The sequence below is a fragment of the Pan troglodytes genome, chromosome 10 (genome assembly GCF_028858775.2).
Source record: "Pan troglodytes isolate AG18354 chromosome 10, NHGRI_mPanTro3-v2.0_pri, whole genome shotgun sequence".
Taxonomy (NCBI): Eukaryota; Metazoa; Chordata; class Mammalia; order Primates; family Hominidae; genus Pan; species Pan troglodytes.
In genome coordinates, this window is record NC_072408.2 from 46077677 (window position 1) to 46085260 (window position 7584).

The window sequence follows — 7584 nt, forward strand, 5'->3', positions numbered from 1 at the left end:
ACTGTCCTATCCTTTCTGCTTTTATGGGCTTAAGCATAATATTACCAAGCTGTAAATCTGCTTCTTGCCAGGTGGGCTTCAAGAGGTCTACCTCCTTCCCACTTTTTATTTCTTGGTTTTTCAAGCCCTCTTCTCTGCTTGAACTTGGTAGATTACCTCATTTCCTAGTTAGAACAGAATTGTTTGCCTGCAGGATATTTCTCCTATTTCCTTTTGGGGAAGGAGTTTGGCATAGTAGGTTTGATGGAGGACTCCACCTCTTTCAAGCTGAGACCAGAGGGTCCATCCGCATTCTTACCACCAGGATCTGATCCATCTGCCTAGGCTTTATTCTCTGGTGTTTGCAAATGCAAGCCGTCACCTTGGTTTCCAGGGCAATGTGGGCTGACCGACCAGGGCAGGGCAGGTGGCATCAGTCACACCTGACGCCTGGAGGCAGCCCTTGCCTACCAACTGTTCCATGGTGGGAAACTTCCTAAATCCCCCAGCATTCTGCTAAGAGACCCTGGACCCAGATGAGTCACCCCACAGCCTACATAATTGTGTGCCCTTCACACAGACCCAGTGTTTTATCTAAAATGATTCTGTGGAGGAGGACATGCAGTTGAGTTTAAAGACACTCCTGGGGAATCAATTTCATGCACTTCAAAGAAAGATTAGGCTAAAAGACCATTTGATCCTTACTAAGGCAGAACACTTCATATCTCAGTTTGCAACATCTTCCTGCAGAATTCAGGTAAATTCACTGTTTTCTCCAAGAATAATAGGTGAATGTTTGCCTTTCCAATGTGCAAGACCCATTCTGCTGGATTTTCCAAACAAAGGAAGACAAAACTGCCAGGCCACCTCCCCCATTCCCCAAAATGGCATCAAGGCATCAGCAAAAGATTATGACAAGGCTTCAGGTTCAACTTCACTGGGCACTTTGCCTTTTGCAGGAAATGTCCCAAAAATGTTAACTCAAGTTTTCTCTGGGTAGCCAGTGGGGTTTTTTTTTTTTTTCCTTCTTTACCGTTTTCTAGCTTTTCTACAAATAGTGTGCTTTGTTTTCTTTAAAAAAAAATTTTTTTTTTTGTAGAGATGGGGTCTCACTATGTTGCCCAGGCTGGTCTCAAACTCCTGGCTTCTCCAAGTTCTGGGATTACAGGTGTGAGCCACTGCATCCAACCTGTTTTGTTTTCTTTATCAAAAAAAGTTTTAAGGCCGGGCGCAGTGGATCACGAGGTCAGGAGATCTATACCATCCTGGTTAACACAGTGAAACCCTGTCTCTACTAAAAATACAAAAAACTAGCCAGGTGTGGTGGCACGCGCCTGTAGTCCCAGTTACTCCAGAGGCTGAGGCAGAAGAATCGCTTGAACCCAGGAGGTGGAGGTTGCAGTGAGCCGAGATCACGCCACTGCACTCCAGCCTGGGTGACAGAGAGAGACTCTGTCTCAAAAAAATAAAAAAAAAAGTTTTAAACGAAAAACAATTATTCTCTGCAGCAAACTCTAGATATATGCCCTCATTCTGTAATCCTGTGTGAGTTAGTTCAAGCATATAAGTAAGTTACTTAAGGCCACGTGAATTTGAAGTTAATATAGGTGAGCATTTCTATAGTCTCGGGAAAAAATTTTTTTTAACTTTTTTTTTTTTTTTTTTTGAGACGGAGTCTCACTCTTTCGCCCAGGCTGGAGTGCAGTGGTGCGATCTTGGCTCACTGCAAGCTCCGCCTCCTGGGTTCACGCCATTCTCCTGCCTCAGCCTCCTGAGTAGCTGGGACTACAGGCGCCCGCCACCACGCCCGGCTAATTTTTTGTATTTTTAGCAGAGGTGGAGTTTCACCATCTTAGCCAGAATGGTCTCAATCTCCTGACCTCGTGATCTGCCCACCTCGGCCTCCCAAAGTGCTGGGATTACAGGTGTGAACCACCGTGTCTGGCCCCTTAAAAGGTTTTTAATTGTTAAAGGAATAGAAATTATAGAAGTATATGTTCCCCAGGCACAATGGCTCATGCATGTAATCCCAGCACTTTAGGAGGCCAAGGCGGGTGGATCACCTGAGGTCAGGAGTTCGAAACCAGCCTGACCAACATGGAGAAACCCTATCTCTACTAAAAAATACAAAATTAGCCAGGCGTGATGGCACATGCCTGGAATCCCAGCTATTCGGGAGGCTGAGGCAGGAGAATCACTTGAACTTGGGAGGCGGAGGTTGCAGTGAACCAAGATTGCACCATTGCCCTCCAGACTGGGCAACAAAAGCAAAACTCTGTCTCAAAAAAAAAAAAAAAGTATATGTTCATGGTTTTTAAAAAAAGGAATTGAAATTGAATGTTATAACTAATTATCAGGGAAATGCAAACCAAAACCACAATGAAATACCACCTCACTCTAGTTAGAATAGCTCTTATCAAAAAGACAAAAGAAAACAAGTGTTGGTGAGGATGTAGAGAAAATAGAACCCTTACACACTGTTGGTGGGAATGTAAATTAGTACCTCTATTAAGGAAAACTGTGGAGGTTCCTCAAAAAATTAAAAGTAGAGCACTATATGATCCAGCAATCCCACCAGTGGGTAAATGGAGGTATCTGTACTCCCTTGTTTATTGCAGCACTGTTCACAATAGCCAAGAATTGAAGTCAACCTAAATGCCAGCAATGGATGAATGGATAAAATGTGGTATATCTACACAGTGGAATACTATTCAGCAATGAGAAAGAATGATATCCTGTCATTTGAAACAAATTATTTGAACCTGAACATTATGTTAAGTGAAATAAGTCAGACACAAAAAGACAAATACCACATGATCTCACTGATACGTGGAATCTTAAAAAAAAGAAAAAGAAAAAGCCAATCTTATGGAAGTATAGAGCAGATGAGTGGTTACCAGAGGTTGCAGAGCCAGTGGAGGAGAGGAGGTTGAGGAGAGGTTGTTTGGAGGTACAAAACTAGATAGGAGGAATAAGTTCTGGTGTTCTATTGCACAGTAGAGTGACAATGGTTAACAAGAAGGTATGGTATATTATAAAATAGAAGAGAGGGTTTTGAATGTTCTCACCACAAAAAAATTATAAATTCATAATGAGATGGCTGTCCTAAATACCCTGATTTGATCACTATACAATGTATCCATGTATGCAGAAACATCACATTGTACTCTATAAGTATATACAATTATAAAGTGTCAGAAATTGAAAAGAGGCCGGTGAGGTGGCTCACGCCTGTAATCCCAGCACTTTGGGAGGCTGAGGCGGGTGGATCACGAGGTCAGGAGATCGAGACCATCCTGGCTAATATGGTGAAACCCCGTCTCTACTAAAAATACAAAAAGTTAGCTGGGCGTGGTGGTCGGCACCTGTAATCCGAGCTACTTGGGAGGCTGAGGCAGGAGAATGGTGTGAACTCGGGAGGCAGAGCTGACAGTGAGCCAAGACCACGCCACTGCACTGCAGCCTGGGTGACAGAGCAAGACTCTGTCTCAAAAAAAAAAAAAAAAAATTGAAAAGAGGCTGGGCACTGTGGCTCACACCTGTAATCCCAGCACTTTGGGAGGCCCAGGCAGGTGGGTCACGAGGTCAGGAGATCAAGACCATCCTGGCCAACACAGTGAAACCCCGTCTCTACTAAAAATACAAAAATTAGCCGGGTGTGCTTACGCACGCCTGTAGTCCCAGCTACTTGGGAGGCTGAGGCAGGAGAATCACTTGAACCCGGGAGGCAGAGGTTACGGTGAGCCGAGATCATGCCACTGCACTCCAGCCTGGCAACAGAGCGAGACTCCATCTCAAAAAAAAAAAAAAAAAGAAAAGAAAAGAAAAAAAATTGAAAAGAAATTAGGCCGGGCGCGGTGGCTCACTCCTGTAATCCCAGCACTTTGGGAGGCCGAGGTGGGTGGATCATGAGGTCAGGAGTTTGAAACCACCCTGACCAACATGGTGAAACCCTGTCTCTACTAAAAATCAAAAAAAAAAAAAAAAAAAAATTAGCCGGGCGTGTTGGCATGCACCTGTAATCCCAGCTACTCAGGAGGCTGAGGCTGGAGAATTGCTTGAACCTGGAGGCAGAGATTGCAGTGAGCCGAGATCACGCCACTGCACTCCAGCCTGGGCAACAGAGTGAGATTCCATCTCAAAAAAAAAAAAAGGAAAAGGAAAAGAAATGGAATGTTATACAAGGAAAAAAAGGGGCTGGGCATGATGGCTCACACCTGTAATCCCAGCACTTTGGGGAGCCAAGGGAGGAAGATCACTTGCACCCAGGAGTTTGAGACCAGCCTGAGCTACATAGTGAGACCATGTCTCTACAAAAAAATAGAAAATTAGGCCAAGGCTGTGGCTCATGCCTGTAATCCCAAGCACTTTGAGAGGCCAAGGCGGGCAGATGACTTAAGGTCAGGAGTTTGAGATCAGCCTGGCCAACATGGTGAAACCCCATCTCTACTACAAATACAAAAATTAGCTGGGCGTGGTGGCGCATGCCTATAATCCCATCTACTTGGGAGAGAATCGCTTGAACCCAGGAGGCGGAGATTGCAGTGAGCTGAGATCGCACCACTGCACTCCAGCCTGGGCAACAGAGCAAGACTCTGTTTAAAAAAAAAAAAATCGAAAATTACCCAGGCATGTTGGTATACACCTGTAGTCCCAGCTACTTAAGAGGCTGAGGTGGGAGGATGGCTTAAGCCTGAGTGATTGGAGCCTGCAGTGAGCGATGATCATGTCACTGCAGTCAGCCTGGGTGACAGAGTGAGACCCTGTCTCAAAAAATAAGTAAAAAATTAGCTGGGCATGGTGGTGTGAGCCTGTAGTCCTACATACTTGGGAAGCTGAGGTGGGATGATTGCATGAACCCAGGAATTTGAGGCTGTAGTGAGCTATTAGCATCCGACTACATTTCAGCCTGGGCAACAAAGCAAGACCTTGTCTCTAAAAATTAAAAATAATTTAATAAAAAACAGAAAAAAGGAAAAATCCCCTTCATACTGCACCCTCAGTTTCATTCCACAAGCAACCTGAGTTAATTGGTTATCCTTTCGGATGTTTTTATTTATTTTTATTTATTGATTGATTTTTGAGACAGTCTCGCTGTGTCGCTTAGGCTGGAGTGCAGTGGCGGGATCTCGGCTCAGTGCAACCTCTGCCTCTCAGGTTCAAGTGATTCTCATGCCTCAGCCTCCTGAGTAGCTGGTATTACAGACATGCACCACCACGCCCAGCTAATTTTTGTATTTTTAGTAGAGACAGGGTTTCGCCATGTTGCCCAGGCTGGTCTCAAACTCCTGGCCTCATGTGATCTGCCAGTCTCAGCCTCCCAAAGTGCTGGGGTTACAGGCATGAGCCACTGTTCCTGGCCCCTTTCAGATGTTTTTAAAATCCACATATATACAAGCATATTTATGTTTACCTTTTATTAGACAATGAGATTATCCTGTAGTTACTGATCTTCCCTTTAGCACTCAATAATATATCTTGGAGATTTTTCCAAAACCCATGAATCTCCACTTTTGTACATCATACTTCATTGTGTAGACATACTTTATTTATTTGTTTTGTCATGAGAACACTGCAGTGAACATTCCATATGTGTCTTTGGCCACTTGTATATTTCCATAAGATAAATTCCTATATTCTCCAGGTATAGTAGCTCATGCCAGTAATTTTAGCATTTTGAAAGGCCAAGGCGGAAAGAATTGCTTGAGGCCGGGAGTTTGAGACCAGCCTGGGCAACATAGTGAGACCCCATCTCTACAAAACCTACAAAAATTAGCCAGATGTGGTGGCACATGCCTGTAGTCCTAGCTACTTGGGAGGCTGAGGCAGGAGGATCCCTTGAGCCCAGAAGTTTGAGGCTACAGCAAGCTATTTTCCTACCACTGCACTCCAGCCTGAGGAACAGGGTAAGAGCCTGTCTCTAAAATAAATAAATAAATTTCTATAAATGGAATTGCTGAGTCATAGAGTGTGCTTAGGTTTTTGTTTTTTAAGACAGTGTCTCACTGTCACCCAGGCTTGCATGTAGTGGCGCCATCTCAGCTCACTGCAACCTCCACCTCCCTGGTTCAATTGGTCATCCCACCTCAGCCTCCCCAGTAGCTGGGACCTAGGCATGCACCACCACACCCAGTCAACTTTTGTATTTTTTGTAGAGATGGGTTTTGCTATGTTGCCCAGGCTGGTCTTGAACTCCTGGGCTCAAGTGATTCACTCGCCTTGGCCTCCCAAAGTGTTGGGATTAGAGGCATGAGCCACTGCCCTGGCCTTAACTTTGTTTTTTAATAGACATTCATAAGTTACACTCCCACAAGCAACATACAAGTTGAACTGTCTCCCCACTTCTTCCATATCATTGATTGTATCAAACTTCCTGTTAGCCAATTTGGTAGAAGAGATCATGTGGGGTTTTGCGTCAGTGTCGGGACAGCTTTGGCTTTCACTCAAAGTGAAATGGGGAAGCAGTGGAGAGTGATGAGAAGAGACTGTAGAGGGCTGACACAGAAGCAGGAGCCGGTAAGGAGGCCTCTTCAGGAACCTCATTGAGAGATGCTGGTGACCTGGACCAAGCGGAGACAGTCAGGATGACAGGATTTGCTAACGTAATTGATGTGAGGAAAGAAGAGTCAAGGATAACTCTAAGAGTTTTGGAGCAAATGGAAGGGTGCCATTCACTGATATGGGGAAGACTGGCTAGAGCAGATGTCGGCGGGGAAGGAAGGTCAGGAGTTAAGTGTTGGCCATGTTAAATTTGAGATGCCTGTTGGATAACATCCAAGGGAAAATGTGGAGTAAGCAGTTGGGTTATAGAAGTCCAGAGTTTAGAAAAGAGGCCTGGCTGGAGGCATAAATTAGTAAGTCATCAGCATGTGGATGTTATTTAAAGCCAGAGGACTGGATGAGATCACCAAAGAAGTGAGAAGAGGAAAAGTCTGGGTCCTGACCCCTAGCATACTCCTTTCTTTAGAGGTCAGAGGAAACGAGAAGGAAATGGCAAAGGAGGCTGCAGGGTGGTCCTGGGAGAATGTGGGGTCTTGGCATGTAAGTGAAGAAAATGTTTCAAGAAGGATTAAATAATCAGCTGTCACTTCTGCTGATGTGTCTGGCAAAAAGAGGATTGAAAATTGCCTTTTGAGCCAGGCGTTGTGGCACACACCTTTTAGTTCTAGTGCTTTGGGAGGCTGAGGCAGGATGATCACTTGAGCCCAGGAATTGGAGGCAGCAGTGAGCTATGATCACACCACTGCACTCTCCAGCCTGGGCGACAAAGAGAGACCCTGTCTCTAAAAAAATAAAAACAAATAATTTAAGAAACAGAAAATTCTTTTAAGATATAGGGAAGAAAAAGGCACATGCCTATGAGTCCCCCACCAGCTACTCAGGAAGCTGAGGTGGGAGAATCTCTTGAGTTTAAGAGTTCAAGTTTCAAGGCCATCGTGATCTTGTTTTCCTTAGACGCCATCTTTTTTTTTTTTTTGAGATGGCGTCTTGCTCTGTTGCCCAGGCTGGAGTGCAGTGTCACGATCTCAGCTCACTGCAACCTCCGTCTCCTGAGTTCAAGCAATTGTCGTGCCTCAGCCTCCTGAATAGCTGGGACTACAGTAC